Consider the following 17,827-nt stretch of genomic DNA (forward strand, 5'->3'; position numbering starts at 1 on the left):
TTTCCAATACTTTTGAACGGTCACACAGACAAGAAATGATACCAAGATAATTATTTTTCAAACTAGAATCAAACAAACCCCTACGATGCTTATTGCTACAACAAATGATAGAATGAAAATTAAAATTATAAGAAAATATTGATAATTGTCGCATTTTGAACAATTTCTTGAGTTTCAATGCGTGTATGGAGACATGAAATATTACTAAAGATCTACGCAATTTTGAACATTCACTGTTAACATTGAAGTGCCACTTTTCTGCACTTTTATGAAATGAAAACAGAAAATGTGTAAAAACGTTCCTCCCTATTGCTGATATCTCCAGTATATAACAGAAATTGAAAAGTGATTATATATAATATATTTTACGATAAATTCTAGGTATAATAGGTCCTCGTGGAGATCGCGGGGAGCCTGGAAGAGCTGGTTCACCAGGAATTCCAGGTTTAGCAGGACCGCCAGGTGACCCCACCAAGGGAACTAAAGGTGTCAGAGGCCAAGATGGGGTGCCGGGAAGGCCAGGAACTCCAGGACTTACTGGCTTACCAGGACCACCAGGTTGGTAGCAAAAGGGTGATTGAGATGACTGTCATTCTTTGAGTATCAAAAGATTGTTGACTAGAGCTTACTAAGATTTTTATTACACTTACACATCTTACCTTTATGTACTAGAAAAAATAAGCTTGAGTGATTAAGAAAACTGTCTAGAGGTAATACCATAATGAATATGCACAGTATTACTATAAGCTTGGTAACTAATCTTACAATCATCACTCGTACGCAGGTGACTCAGCTATTAGTACAGAGTCAAAACTAACGCTGAAAATCTCAGACTAATACTAATGTACTTACGCATCTTTTTTTTTTTTCCTTCTAGCAGTTTCATGCAACTGTGAGTAAATAATCGAGTGTTTTGTTTCTTGCCTAAACCTCGCGTTTAAAGAAAGCTCAGTCATAATACAGGGTTCTTGAAGAGGAATTGTGACTTATTAATGTGTGACTATATGATAATTATGCAAACGTAAATGTGGATATGACAGAGGCTGTTTCTTTCCTTTGGGCAATAATGACAAAGTTTCTAATAGCTATTTTCACTGGAGTGGGTACTGTGTCCTTCAGGCCAAGAAATTGCTCTACCCCTGATTTACTACAACTCACATTGTTTTTTTCTTGTCAGGTCCTAAAGGATTTCTCGGTCTTGGAGTTTCAATCGTTGGCCCAAAAGGTTCCAAAGGGATCCAAGGACCACCCGGCTTGCCAGGTGTACCAGGATCCACAGGTCGACAGGGCCTTGATGGACGTAAAGGGATCAAAGGAGAGTCCTGCGTGTACGGTGGCAGTAAGTTGAATAAAATTTTACCCTTAAACATTTCATTGCTAATTCATTGACTGTTGTACCACATACTGCTGCGGTAAACAGTGTTATACCACACAGACTGCTGCATCACACTTCCATACAGCACAATGCCACATAACACACTGCTATAACACACACTGCATGTCTCACACTATTATACAACACACTACTACAGCACACACTACTTTGCCTACACTACTACGCCACATATTGTTAAACCACACACCGCCAGGGAACACACTGCAGCGCACACATTGCCACGTCACACACTGCCACGTAGCGCTCCACAACATGATACACTGCTACGTCACACGCTGCTGTATCATACATTCTCACCACACCTTGCCATATAATACACTACCATGTCAAAAACTGTTGCGTAACGGACTTTGTCACGTCACACACTACTACATCACGCTCTACCATATCACACACACTGCCATCCCATGCACTATCACAACATGCACTGCCACACCACAAAATACCACACCACACACCGCATCACTGCACATACTGACACGTCACACGGTGTCACACCAATCAGTCGCACCACACATTGCTACACCACATATTTCCACATTACACACTGATATGCTTCATACATACTAACTTCACACTGGCACATCGCACACTGCCAAACCACTCACTGCAACACACACACACACACACACACACACACACACACACACACACACACACATTACCGAATTAAACAATACGATATTTCACACTGCCTTGCCACACATTTGCATACTTCACGCAGTCACAGTTCACTCATACTTCACACAGTCTCACTACACGCTTTTATATAAAGTAATGACTTACAGCAATCTACAGTATCTCTTTCTGATTCACCTCATATAAACGTAACAGTCACCTTTCACATCGTCATATTTCTTTCTTCAAATTCAATACAGAGTCAAGGTTATTGTGTTTTACAATTATGTAGACAATGATTTTGCTGGTAAGTAATATTTGCCAAATTGTAATCATACATTTAGTTATATAGGGACATCTCTATAATAATACAGCAGAATAATCCTCGTGTTAAACTTATCACACTGATTTGAGGTATTGTGTAGAGTGTAGAAGATAGTATTCTTGTATTACCCGCTGCTTAGTTACCTCTTCTTCTCCAACCCTCTTCTCTTATGTTGTCTTAAAAAATGCTTACATAAGAAATGGAATAAATAGTTATGACAGAAATCCCTTTAAGCAAAGCAATAGAACTACGATATAATAATCAAACCATACTTATACTTTTCTCTCTCGTATATCTGCTTTTCATACTACCGTCCCTTTACTACACTATCCTTAAACATTACTCTTATAAAAACACGCACAACTAGAAAGCACTCAGAGAGCGCATACCTCTGCCAATGCTACTGACATTAAAAAGGATCCGAATCCACCCCAAAACTTAATAAATTTTTCTTGGTCCATGGCCCACCTTTCCACATAATTTCATTGAAATTCATTGATAACTTTTGGAGATATTGTGCAGGATACTCCGGATCCGGATCCGGATCCCAAATTTAATCGTTTCTTCCTTGGCCCATGGCCCACCCTTTTACAAAGTTTCATCAAAATCCGTTCGTAACTTTTTAAGAAATCCTGCAAACAGACAGACAGACAAACAAACAAACAAACGCGGGTTAAAACATAACCTCCTTGGCGGAGGCAACAAGCTCATTCTCACAATGCCGTGCTGTTCTACCCATTTCTTTATTTAGTCCATTCCTCCTTTTCCTTCCCTCCCCTCCCCCTAGGAAAAAGAATAAAATTAATGCAATAGTAACTACATAAGCAAAATACAAAAACAACAGGAAAAAATATCAGTTCATGTTTATGTTTGTCACTTCCTGCTGTGTCTATCTTGTACTACTGCAGTCCTCTGTTCTGTACATCATCACCGTCGTCCTCATATTTTTCATTACCGAAAACTATTTTCCAGTTAATGCATGAATGAGAGAGGTCCAATAACGGCAATACGAAAAAAGGAAGATAACTATTCAAAATAATAGGCTTTGTGGTTGGACTGAAGAGAACACGATTCAGTTGGCATAAATTACGCAAAACTTAAAAAAAAAAAAAAAAAAAAAGACAAAATATGAAAAGTGTTCTCGAAAGGACGTTGGTGAACTAAGCTGCAACGAAATGTTTGAAGGAGAATAATGGCATAAAGGGCTGAAGACCTGGAAGAGTTAAAGGCAAGTAGGGTCTACTGGCTTCAATAACCATATTAACCCAAAGAGTAGGCAAAGTATCTGAGCCCTGAAGGGTAAGATGACACAGTGGCACGAAGAATACTCTAAAGCCTGAATGCTAAGGCAACGTACTGTAGCGTGAACGGCAAGAAGAACGCACTGAGGCCTTAAGAGCAAGATGACAAGAACATAATCAGCTTTGTATATACGTTCACATATGGGATCATCAGCCTGATTTATGAAAAGCACATACGGTAGCCTTGTCTTCCTTCGGCCTCAAAATGTTCTCATGGCCAATGCCTTTTTTTTGGTCATAGGACCCGTTTCTGCACCAAGAAATACCCCAGGGCAGTGCTTCGCAACCAATGTGCCATGGCACACTGGCGTGCAACCAAAATTTTACTGGTGTGCCGTAGCAGATCCTCTTTCTCCTGGAAAAAATATACAGGAAATAAATCTTATAAAAATGGATATTGTAGACGTAAGGTAATATGGAAAGAAAGAAGTGGATTACTTAAAGTTCACTATTCAGTTTCATACATTCCTGTAATACGAGTAGGCTACCTATGATAGCCTACTGCTGCCAGGTCTCATTCGGACATGAGTTAAACGTTTTGGATGCATGCTTGACCCATTTAGTGTCATACATCTTGGCCCCGAGCCTCTTGCACATGCAGGGGCATTTGCTGCTGGTGTTTTTAGTGCTGTTAATTCAAGAGTCTCATAAAATTTCAAGTTTCTCATAAAATTTCAGTGAAAGTATCACATATATTTATATTCTGGAAAAATAAACGTTTGGATTTATATTTAACACTTTAACAGTCTTTGGATGTGGATCCGCGTCCAACCTGAAAGTGTCCAAGCCAGTCTTTGGACGCGGATCTGTGTCCAAACAAAGAAATATTCACCATAAATCAGGAATTACGTTTAGCGTACTGAAATTTGGTCTCATATTAGCCTGATTGAATTTCCAGTTTGGTGATACTAATTTCATTCATGGGAAAATTCGAAAACATGACCAAAATCACATGGGGAAAAATGGTACAAACATTATGTGCTCTCCCAACTTATACTCGTCATAACTGTTTGACTTTATGGAATATCACTTTCATATTTCTTTCATCTTATTCTACAAAGTCTAAACATTCTAACGGCATAAAAACGAATCCACTAATCCAAATATTTCGGGGTGAAAAAATGGTCGGAGGAGAAACAACTCAAGCACACGGATTTGGTATAAACACTTTTACCTGTATGTGTTTTTTCCAACTTACGCTCGTTGAAACTATTTTACTTTATTTTACTTTACTTTAAACCCGCTAATCAAAATATTTTGGGGTGAAAAAATGGGCGGAAAAGTAAAAACTCGGGTGAGTGGCAGGGAAGGAGGAAGAATGGGGAGGAGGGAAAGCAGGAGGGTTCCGCTACTGCAGGGGGTCGGACCGCGAAAGTGTTAACATAGAAAGTTTCACTGAAAATTTTAATATTCCTTGGTCCTCGAAATACAAATTTTGTTTTATATGTTCGCATCATATTCTTTCACGGTAAAACTGGCTGTGTTTATCTCTGGGGGACGAACATCATTTTGAGAAATTATCCCATGTGTAGTAAACAAATGCTTACCACTGAATGCATTCAAAATATTCTTTATTTCACAGTTACGTAAATTTCTTGAACACCAAAATATTCATGATGTTACTTTAAATACACGGTACTGTACGCCTAGAAATTGTAATTTTCTTTCACTGTATGTTAGAAAAAGTAAAGATAACGTTATGCAATTCTGGCGCTTATCACGAGCAATATTTATTAGGTGTGCTGCGAGAGTTCACCAGACCGAATAATTTGCAGTGAACTAATAACGGTTGTGGTGCACAGGCTTAGACAATGGGCACAATCACTAACCAAAGACACCCTGAGAGAGGTGAGGTTCAGAGTGCGTAAGAAGGTGTCAGTAAGACTGACGATGACGAAGAGGAAGATGACAAAACTGTGGAGGATGACAGTAACAAGGAAACGGTTGATGATAGAGACAAAACCATGGAGGATATTGTTCTCGTGTGCCTGCAGATGTTTGGAACTGACTGTGAGTGGCTTTGAATAATGGGTTACCAGTAGATGTCTGGAGGGATGCGTCTAGCCAAATGTCTTGACCTGTTGTTGGTAACTCAGTTACAGGTAGTTCCTCAAAGGTTGTAATCTGCCAGCAGGTGACTGTAGTAATAGAGACAGCTCGATATATGGCAGAGAGTGGCTGTTATGGGCATGAGGGGACTCATTTAAGGCAATCACATGAGGCTGGATGAGGATGATGGATGCACTTCCGTGTCTCTGCTCCCATTCCTTGTACAGGATGTCCGTGTTGATAACTTACTAATTTCAGAATGTGATTTCTGAGGTAATTCTGATATATAAACGTTCTGTGAACAACGTCGGATTCACAGCAATTAACAAGTAAATGGCATTAAATAATGAATAGGGGGTTATCAGAATATTATCTTTTTCCATCCTGTTATACCTTCCTTTGTACTCTTCGTTGCTTTGTTTTTATTGAGAATAAAAAAACAACTAATCAACAAATACAGTACCGGTATGAACTATTACGGCAAAAACCAAAGCAGAGTAGAAAGAATGGTAACACAGAATGGAAATTGATCATTTTTCCTATTAACCCTGTTTAAATTCAAATGCCCTTTACTCCATAACCGATACATATCCGGCATATTCACGGAATATTTGTCTTTGAATGACCACAGGAATCACCTCCTGAAGTTAGGACGTCAACTCCTACAGTAGGACACCCTGTACACAATGATCTCTCCAGTAACGCACATTTCTGTTGTACAGTCGCCCCAAGAAGTGATGGCAGAGTTTCAGATTGCTTCGGTTACTCCGCAGTGCCATACGTTCAATAAAACAGTGAATATAAGGTAAATATTCAATGCCTTCATCACGTCATATCAAATAAAATATATATCACGCTAAGAATGATGTAAAATGAATAACAGGAGCAGTGATATATTAGAAGTTAACACTTATATAGTTACCTTTCCCGATTTGAATAAATGTGGAATGTATTACTTCGCGCGCGGTGGGCAGTAGGCCTATAACTCCGTGTTCCTGATTTGTTTCCCATGTTTTCAAATATAGATGCTCTAGTTTTGAAGACCAGTTAAGGAAAATTCTTGAGACTGCAATACACTGCCTATTTTCAAATGCTATGGTGATGATACAGCAACAATAAGGATGCCATATCAATGAAATTATTATTCGTAATGATGCCCTACCTGTGGTAGCAGCAAGACCGTACTGCCTTTTATTCCGTCTTTCTCTAGCCAGTAATAATTATAATTAGCAACTTTATTCCCAATTGATGCAAAATTATTTTTACTTGTAAGGAGGTATGACAGATTCTGTATTTTTCTCTTACACAAGGCAATAAACAGGACCAAAACATGAGTTCATAAACTCTTGCAATGCAAAAGCACGCACTCTTTACTCCATCTTTTAACCTTAATATCTGTCTTTTTAAATAAACTGTAATGTCCTGCTGAACAGAAAATGCAGATGTGGAAGTTTTGAACTCAATGATTTGTTTATGAACCTCTGCATTTTATTACTCTTGCTAATCGATTATGCATTGATATCAGACTATGACAGAAGTTAGCATTCTCCAAGGAGCTCCGACTCTAGGGAAATTTCGAGGTTCTTTATTTTTATATACTTCTTTCACCGATAGCCCTCTGACATATACTAAATAAGCCAGAGATTTTTCCTGATGGAAAACTGGCCAAAGGCAGTGTAATAACTTCATATCTTTGAGTAAATGTTATCTCCTTTCGTGCGTGTTGATCGAAACATTTAAAATAGCTTACTGGCTTGCGCCGCCTTCCCGAAGTTCCCGCTTTCTGTCGTCGTCCATGGAGACATTGAAAACGGAAATAAATGACTTTAAATTATTCCCTAGTACTGTAACGGAAATTATTTTATAAATAATAATTATTAATTTTAATTGTTTATTGAAGCTCCCTTTTATGCAGTCTTACGCTACTATAAAATTATTGCGTGTTACAATACTAGACTTGAACTCCACAAATTATTCCTGACTGTCCCTGAGCGATAGTTGTGAAATTTCAATTAGTTCCGTTTAGGATTTCCGATTATCGTAACTAACGAACTGCTTCCTACAGTTTTGAAATATACAGGTACTTTAGCATTGATTTATTGTTTTTTGTAACAATTTTACGTATTAGGTTTCACCTCGTAAAGATATAAGCAAGAGTATGAGCACTATCGCTGACAGAAAACTTCTGGATACTCCGCCGTCACTTCTTAGGCCGACTTCAACCCTAGGTACAACCTTTAGAAAGTACGACCCCTATCGCGAGTGACGTTTTCTGGCTACAACTAGCACGGTTCGGACCGAGCGTGACGTCACTCCAGGTGGGTGTAATCGGCTCGAGTGCATGCTTTGTGTGATGTGTGTACTTTGTGTGCGTTGTATATGTGTGTTGTTTGCGCTGTGTGTGGATTTTGTATGTGTTGTACACATGTATTTGTTTTTTGTTTTTTGTTTTTTTAATGCAAGGAAGAAGCCAAAGGCCATGGGCCTGTAAACTGCTTCCTCAGAGAAAAAACAAAAACAAGATAAATTCAAGATCCATTCATTTCGAGATGCTAGGACATACAGCGTTTGAAAAACTGGATATTGTAGGCAGTAGGAAAAACAGAGGGAGACAGTTCCTGAGTTGGCCTGTTGTATACATGAAGGACCGGGAGTAGCGGTTAACTCTTGCATTAGAGAGCTGGACAGAAAAGGGACGAGAGTTTGTTGCTAGACGGATGCTACGTCCCCGCCGTATTGGTGGAGAGATGCAAGCAGACAGTTCAGAGGAGCAATTACCATTGAAGTAGCGATAGACATGAGATAAAGATGCAACTATGTGGCGAAGGGACAGTGATTGAAGGGAGTCAGTACGAGGAGAGTTAATGAGACGAAAAGCCTTGGATTCCACCCTGGTGAGAAGAGCTGTGTGTGAGGAGCCTCCCCACACATGAGAGTTGTACTTTACACATGGGCGAATTATAGCTGTATAGAAAGTCAGTAAGGTCAATTTTTACACGTTCACCTCAGCCGATTTCTTCATCCAACCTAAATGTTTCCTGTTGTTTTTGGTGTGATTCGATCCACTTTGACCTTCGTTTCTATCAGAAATCGCTAGTTTTTGCCGAACGCAACTAGCGACTTCCAGTAGAAACGAATGGCCAAAATCAGCAGATCACACCAAAAACAACAGAAAACACTCAGGTTGGATGCCTCTTACCACGTGAAATATCCTATTTTTATAGCTAATGGAAATTAACCTAACCTAACCTAACCTAACCTATCAAAATTACCTAACCTAACCTAGAAGCTTACCTTAGTCAGTAGGTCAAACTTTACCCTAACCTAACCTAACCAAACCACCCTAACCTAACCAAACCTAACCTGCTGCAGTGGAATGCTTACCTTAGAGATACGATGGTCTAGGTTGTGCAGTATAGTTTTCTGGTATTTTTTGACAAGATTAGAGGACCTTTGCATTATTGCTGGAAATGCTTCATTTTACCTCTTTTCCAATGATGAACTTTGACTGGAAGAGAAGCTGAAATGTAGCACTTTTGACAGAAAACGAAGGCAAAAATCACTCAACTTGCATCAAAAATCACTGATTGGAAATGCTTATTAATGCTTAAATAATAAATATTACACCCGAGGCAAAGATCACGTCCTTCTTCTTTGGAAGCCATGGCGAGAAGAATTTGACGTTTCCGCCGTGAAGGAATCAAAGACCGCGCTTCAAATTGATTGGTAGAATACCATCACGCGACCTTAAGTATGCCTATGAGTGGGTTAAACAGATATAGCAGAAGCATGCGCAGTTGAAGGAAAGAGAAACACATGTACGAACGCACGCATTTTTTTACACTGACTGGCCGAGTGAAGATCCAAGGTATGGTTTTGCGGGGGAAATTAAAATCATGTGTAACCTGTTTATTATCAATTTCCGAGAGAAATGTCATAGAAGAAAAGATTGTTAGAATGACCGAATCTACTAGAAAATGTTAACGAAAAGTAAAAAATCGCATGAGGCGTACGTGTAAAGTTTGACCGTCAACAACTGTGCAGGGGTAAAGAAGGTATAGAATCGGCTTAGCACACCCAATCTCTTGGAAGGAGATTTTACAAGAGAGGTAATAAGTTCATTTCAAGATAAATCCCGAGAGAATGAAACCCCAAGTAGGTTTAAAGATTATGCAGTATTGAGCTGGATATTTTTAAAGATAAGGGGGTACTCCTGAGGAGGATTTTGTCTGGTTGATATATGTAAGAACTGAGTTTTAGATGCATTAAAAGCAACAAGGTTATTCTGCCGTCTACAATAGCAGCTATAGAATGACCAGAAAGGAAACTAGAGATGGAGGTACAGATAAATGGATAGAAACCGTAAGAGGATAGTTTGGAAATTAAAGATTTATGATAGCCGCGACCGAAAGCCTTTGAGATGCCAGGTGCAGTGATAATGCTTTCGCCATAGTCCCGAAAGAAGGATGACCAGGAGGTTGAAAGGTAGGTGAGATCACCAGTGGGGCATCGCTGGCAGAACCCATACTGACGATCAGGAAGAAGGTTGTTATAGGGAAGATGCTTATTTTTTATTTTTATTTTTGTTAAGAATAAACTCGAAAACTTTTGAAATACAGGACGTTAAAGCAATTGGATGATAAAGGGATGGGAATGGTCACCGTTCTTTGGGACTGGCTGAATGAAAGCAAATTTTCAGCAAGAAGGAAAGGTGTAAGTTGATAGACAAAGACAAAAGAGTTTCTGTGTAAACACAGAAGCACAGTTCCTGAGGACAACAGGAGGGACCCCATCAGGCCCAAATGCCTTGTTAGTACTGAGGCCAGTGATGGCAGAAAATACATCAGTTGAAGAATTTTTAATGTCAGCCATGAGGGAGTCAGAGGGGGAAAGAGATGGAGGGAGAGCACAGGAATTGTCTAGGGTGTAATTGGAGGAGAAAATCTGAGTGAAGAGATCTGCTTTATCAGTAGCAGAAATAGCTACAGAACCATCAGAGTGGAAAAGAGTAGCCTAAAGAAGGATGATAAGGTAAAGTTGTTACGAACCGTATCTTTTCTGTCATGCGGTGGTATTTTTTGTAAGTGCTTAGCATGTTGTCGTGCCTCTGCTTTGTGTGTGTTTTGTATGTATTGTGTTTGTGTGCTGTGAATAGTTTGTGTTCATGTGTAGTTTCTCGGCTTTGTGTGTGTGAGTTTCGTGTATTTTCTGTGCTGTGGGTATCAGCATGTTCTCTGTGTTGTATGGAATAAGAGCGTTTACAAACTCACAAAAGTTGTCAATCTTTACTTGATAATTTGAAAAATATAAAAGTGATAAACTAAACAACTGTTTGTTTTTCCTTTGTCACTTCGTTCAACAGTACCCAGTTAAATGACCAATCATTCTTGTGCCATTCAACACTTTAGATCCCCCATCTAACAATCTACACAAAATAATGTGTTTCATAATGTTTATTGGCTACGGACCATTACGCTAACTACCGAGTTACGGAAAGATTTCAACTCTTGTCATGCACGTTTTTATACATGGTTCATTTGGGTTCAACTTTCAGATCATTAGTTTCCTGTAGTTTCATACCGAGCTTATTCGGACATATACTTCAATATATCAACTCTCTCTATGGCCAATCAGACTTTCCTAACCTTGAAACTGATTCCTCTACAGTATATCCTTTTCACCTAGTTGTTCATATCAATTATCTCGAGGCAGTCATGTCATCCTAACACACATCCGTCTACCTTTTGCAGTGTCAACATTCTTCACGAATTTCTGGAGTCTGAACGAGCGATGCGAGCAAGAGCACTGCAATACAACCATCCTCTTGCCCACATTGCTTGTAAAATTTCACTGCCTGAATAGCACCAAAGCTTTCTTTTCTTCAGCTTTTGAAACTATCATAGCATGTCACACCATTTTGAAAATGTGAAAATTGCCTTCCTGTGGTACCAAATTGTTTCCACTCACGAGGCAAATAAAACTGATCCAAAAACATTTTCGCAAGGCATAAACTAAACACCAAAAACTTTGTTTCTCGGCTGTTAAACCAGTAATGAAATTTCGTATTCTGAAGCTATCATGAAAATTGCCTTTCAGTAGTACGAGTCATAAAAAAAAAAAAAAAAAAAAAAAGCAGTGTTACCGAAAAAAGCCAAACGACAATTTTGTTCGTTATTCAGTTTCCACACCTGCGATGTGGACGCCTATTTCTTATCATACCCAGCTTATGCATCTACATACATTTCTTACCAATCGCATTTCTGCTGCACTCAGTTTCTTTTCTGATTCTTATAGAAATCACATACTCAACTCCTGTAACCTCTTTTATCAGATTTGTATTCCAAATACGGCCTCAGTATCACCTGGCCTTCTCTGTACTCTGAATTCCTTTGCAGAGTTTATTGTTCATTTCCTTTGCACATTTACATCTCTTTTCTATTACTCTACTTAGACATTTCTTCTACTACACTTAAGTAAACTCTTAGACTATCGCCATTCTCTCTTTAACTCCCGACATCATACACTATGCACCCCCATTGCTCTCAAAAGCTATTACAACATTTTCATCTCTACTTAACTCTCACACATAGTAACTCTCAGATATTAGCAAAGCTTGAAACGGACCACACATATACTGTTTGTCATCAGCAAGTAGCACATTATCATCTTCAGCATACATCAGATAATTATGAAATACCCCATCTCTCTCTATTCATCAGCAGCTTCACTCTCGTTTCTGGACCTTTTGCATTGACCATCCTTATGAGTCCATCCATCCACACACACACACACACACACACACACACACACACACACACACACACACACACACATTATCCATCTATCTACCTGTCTATCTATCTATCTATAGCCAGACGCCCCAATTCCGCAAGGGATGGCCACAAACAAAAGGCTTCCATGTCGCTCTGTCCGCTGTTATTTTGCTACCCTCCCCCCATCTCACACCCGCCTCTCCCATACAGTATACCTGTCCACTCCGTCCCTCCATCTCATTCTCGGCCTCCCTCTCCCCCTCCCCTCCTCCACCTCACTCACATACACTCTCCTCTTCAGTCTCACGTTCTCCATCTTCACGCGGCCAAGCCACCTCAGTGTATTTCTCCTAACGCTTTCGATCACATGCACATCCACACCACAGCGCTCTTTCACTTCTTCATTTGTCAGTTTGTCTCTCCATGTGACTGCACATGCCCCTCTCAAATAACTCATTTCCTCTGCTCTCACTCTTGACTTGTGTCCTTCCAACATGGTCCAAGCTTCGCTTCCATATGTTAGAATTGGTGTTATAGTACCATCATGCAGCGACCTTTTTACCTCCATGCTCACTTCCCTATTTCTTTTCACTGCTTTCAAAGAACCAACAACCTTTCTTCTATGTAACCTTCCATGCACTTCATCCCCTAAACTCATCACATTACCCAAGTACTTAAATGCAACCATATTTTCCATTAACTCAACATCTATCCTCACTGTGCATTCAGTGACTTCAGATCTCTCGAAGGCCACGACTTTACACTTCCGTACATTCATTTTTAGATTCCATTTCTTACACACTTTCCCAAACTCATTCACCAAGCCTTGCAGTTCCACTTCGTCCTAGCTGAACAATACGTTATCATCTGCAAACAAGTGGTGCCAGGCACAACAAACCTCGCCTGAAAGCAGTTGTTTTATTTTCAACCATTTTCAAGTTATAGCTCTCAGAAAATCTGTGCTCTCGCATTTGACCTTTCAAGGTCACTCAAGGTCAAAGGTCTTGGTGCCAAATGAAGGCCAATATGAGACTTCCTATATCTTGATAACAGTAAATATCTGTCTTCAACCAGTTTCGAGTTATAGCCTTCTGAATGTCCGTGACCTTGAGTTTGACGTTTCAGGGTCACTTAAGGTCAATTATCAGGGTGCCAATTAAAAACCCATATGGAACCTCCTATATGTTGATAATAGTAATTATCAATCTTCACCCATTTTCGAGATGTAGCCCCCTGAATAACCGTGACCTTGAGTTTGACCTTTCAAGGTCTCTTAAGGTCTCTTAAGGTCAATGTCAGCCCATCTTGGGCTCCCTATATATTGATAATTGTAAATATCTATCTGCAACCAGTTTCGAGTTACAGTCCCCTGAATAACTCTGACCTTGAGTTTGACCTTTCAAGGTCACTCAAGGTCAAAGGTCTTGGTGCCAAATGAAAGATCATATGGGAATTCCATTATGTTGATAATGGTAAATATCTGTCTTCAACCAGTTCCAAGTTATAGCCCTCTGAAAAACCATTATGGTACTTTGATTTTGACCATGGTCACTCGATTGCCTCCAAAATTTTATCATATTCCAGTGGTCACATATCCCGAAAGTTTCATGTAATTTCATTGAGCCGTTTTTCCGTAATGTTGCTAAAAAAGAAATAAAGAAACGACCAAAAGCAATACCTTGACAGACTCCGTCTGGGCAAGGTAACAACAGAACAGGAAGTTTCCGAGAGTTGCCCTCGCTCATTAGGCCCACTTCAACATCCACTGCCTTACCTTGTATCTCATTATAACTCCACTGATATGTAGGTTCAACAACCATGGAGACATGACACATCTTTGCTTCAAGCCAAAATTCAGGTATAACAGTTCACTCGGTTCACCATCCACACGCACTGCAACCCAAGTGCCCTCATATATACTCTTCACATCCATCCTTCATGCTCGATATATTCTTATTATTTTCCACATTCCATGCCTATCCACTCTGTCATATACTTTCTCTAAATCCATAATGGCCGCATCCAACTTCTTTCCGTTTTCTAGAAACTTCTTCATTAATGATAGTAGGATGAATATATGATCTGCACAACTTCTTCCCTTCTTAAAACCTCTCTGTTCTTCTCCAGCTAATTCCTATTTTATTTTCCTATGTCTATCATTAATTATCCTACCATATACTTTTCCTAGTACACCACACACTTCTTTTTTTTTTCCTTTTCCTTTGTTCAGGGGAATAACTATACATGACTTCCAATCTACTGGGACTCTACCTTTCTCCCAGGCCAATCTGCACATCATCCATATCCACTCCACTACTACCTCTCCCGTGTGCTTCAGCATTTCACCACACACTCCACTATTCTTTGGGCTTTCCCCTTTTTGACTTTCTTCAGTACTTCACTTCATCCATCTTACTGATCTCCTCCCCCCTTCTCATCTCCCTTCTCCTCCCAGCAATTCCTCAGCCACTTATACTCGCACTACTTTCATTTTCCCTTATTTAACGTTTCCTTAAAGTATTCTCTCCCTTTGCTCACCTTTTTCCCCCTCTTTAATAGGAACCTGGTGGGAGGCGGTGGCAGAATCGGTAGAGAGGCGGCCTGCAGTCCTAATGGACCGAGGTTCGAATCCTGGCTAGGGCAGGGAACAGTTTAAGGATTTGAATGTCTTAAAAAGCAGATTTTTCTGATCTACCAGGTGACCCGCCGACATGTCATAATAGTACCCCCCCTAATACAAGCACACCAGTCCTGTATGAGACAGCCCTAGCATGTATTCAGTATGGATGGTGGGTGTTAGCGCCGAAGTGATGACACGTGGAGATGTAGGAGGACTACTGGGCCCCAAGGAGGACTACTGGGACTTGGGAATAGGCCCTGAAGCCTACCCAGAGTCAGACACGTAAAAAAAAAAATAATAATAATAATCGTTCACCACCCTACTGCCTTCTTTCTCACCCTGTCTGACTCTCTCTTTACCATCTATCAGAATACTGTCTTACATTCCCACCACTTTTACACTCAAGCTCCTACCAAATTCCTCGTCCACTCTTTTCTATCTCTTACTAATCTTTTCACTTCTTTCTTCCTCTCTACGTATAACTCTCTCTTCTGTGTCTTATCATCCTCCATGTGTCTGCTTCCCATCCATTTACTATATACTTTCTTCTTTTGTGTTACAGCTTGTCTCACCTCTTCATTTCACCATGCTGCACATTTGCATTCCCTTTCGTCTTCTCTTTTCACCCCACACATCACCTCATGCTGCACAGATACCTTCTGTCAATAAACTGCACACACCTTCCACCTCTCCCATCTGTTCCAAATAATACCCAATCGTTTCAGCACTTCTTTCTTACTGTATATACTTTTATTTCATCCTCTTGTAATCTTTCTACCCTCTTTGTATGGACTACTTCCTCCTGCTTTTCTCTCCTTCTGTTTATCCATTACATTTGTACCCCGACTTTTTTTACTACTAGTTGGTTGTAGTTAGAAAGTCCTCTCCACCAACCTCTGTACTGTATATATTCATATCCAGTGCATACCTTCTTCTCTCATCCACACACACATAATCAGTCATTGCTTTCCGTTCATACAGTTCATCTCCCACCCTTCTCATCACTTGCCATGTATACCTGGCGATCATTTTGTGCCTAAAGAGGATATTAGCTATCAACACCCTCTCTCAGCACAAATCTCCAGTAGAGCACTACCATTCTCATCCGCTTCGTCAGGCACACCCCACTTACCAACTACACCATCCATCTTCACATTCCCCGCTTTTCCATTCATATCTCCAATCCAAACACTCACTCCTCTCAAACTCTTCCATGCACCCCTCCACATTTGCCGAGAACTCTTCTCTCACTCTGCTCACACAGTCTTCCATTGGTGCATGTTCACACGCAGTTGCCCATGTTTGTACTCCTACTTTCAGACTTATCCATGCAATCCTTGAACCAACTGATCCATACTCTCCCATATTCTCCTTCCATGTCTTGTACACAACAATACGTATGTCCTCTTTTGTCCTCTCCTTCTCACCTACTTCGCACATATATCCAATCCATACTCCTCTTTTCTGACACTTTCACTTAACCATTTAGTGTCAGTTAATCCACATATGTCCACTTTTGCATCCTCAAGCACCTGGACAATATCTCTCTCTTTCACCTCATCCTCCGTACCCCTTACATTCCACGTTGAAATCCACGCCATGTTCTTTGTATGGTCCTTGGTCGCCACCTGTTGGTCTCACACACACACACACACACACACACACACACACACACACTGTCACGGCTGTAGTTACCCCGTGGAGTATGAGGTGACGAAAGTCACCTCATACATTCGTTATTTGTTGTGTCCATCATGAAGCAATATACCTGAAATCATGGTTCATGGCAACAAAAGCAGCTTTTGCTCCAGCAAACGATCTGAGGCTTCTCCAGGAATTGTTACTTTATCCTGATAAGGACATCTCACAAGTCTGCTTGAAAGCATGTGGTCGTCAATTGTGGTATTTGTCAGAGCAATTAGTTGGATTTTTTTTTTTTTTAATCCAACTGTTGACACTAAAGAGAAGCAAAAAAATGGCGGTGGCTCTTAACGAAGGAGGAAGCCAATATCAACTACAGGGGGCAACTTGAGGCAACAGCACTGGATCAGAAAACAGTTTCAAGTTTTGTGGCCAGTAACACCAAGAAGATCTTCACACAGCTTGGCCTTCCTCATTCATTTCTAGTATTCGATCCATCCACACGGGAAAGTCGTGAGAATTGCATGTAAGCTGAGTGCATCGTCCATGAGCTACAGGTAACAAATGATTTTGCTGAAAGAGGGGTAACACTGATTCAAGAGTTTAATCCACTGTTGACCAAAAACGAAGATCAACGGCAGTTTCTTCTCCAGGTCGTTGAGCAACATAGACAAGTGTACCGAGATGCGAAAAAGGCTACAGCTGGCAGCATCTACAAGCCACAAATTTAGGCAACAATGAGTGGGAATTGCGTACCCATGATACCCCTTTCAGTGAGGGGCAAATACTCTGCAAAGAGGGAGACCCAGGTAGCCCAATGGCATATTAACATTACGCCTTAATAGTATATCTTTGAACATGATGCGGCACCAGGTAAAATTATCTAATAAGCATGAAGGTTTGCATACACCATTTTCTTATCAATAGGAACGTAGTCCCGCAGCACCTGAAACAAGATTTTCAAGTTGAAAATTAAGGACCACTCTAGTATATATCTATATCAATATCCATCTATCTATCTATCTATCTATAGATATGTACACACACACACACACACACACACACACACACACACACACCAGAAGACACTACACTGTGTCTTGC

The sequence above is a fragment of the Coenobita brevimanus genome, chromosome 13 (genome assembly GCF_032717465.1).
Source record: "Coenobita brevimanus isolate Jiangsu-jjx chromosome 13, ASM3271746v2, whole genome shotgun sequence".
NCBI lineage: Eukaryota > Metazoa > Arthropoda > Malacostraca > Decapoda > Coenobitidae > Coenobita > Coenobita brevimanus.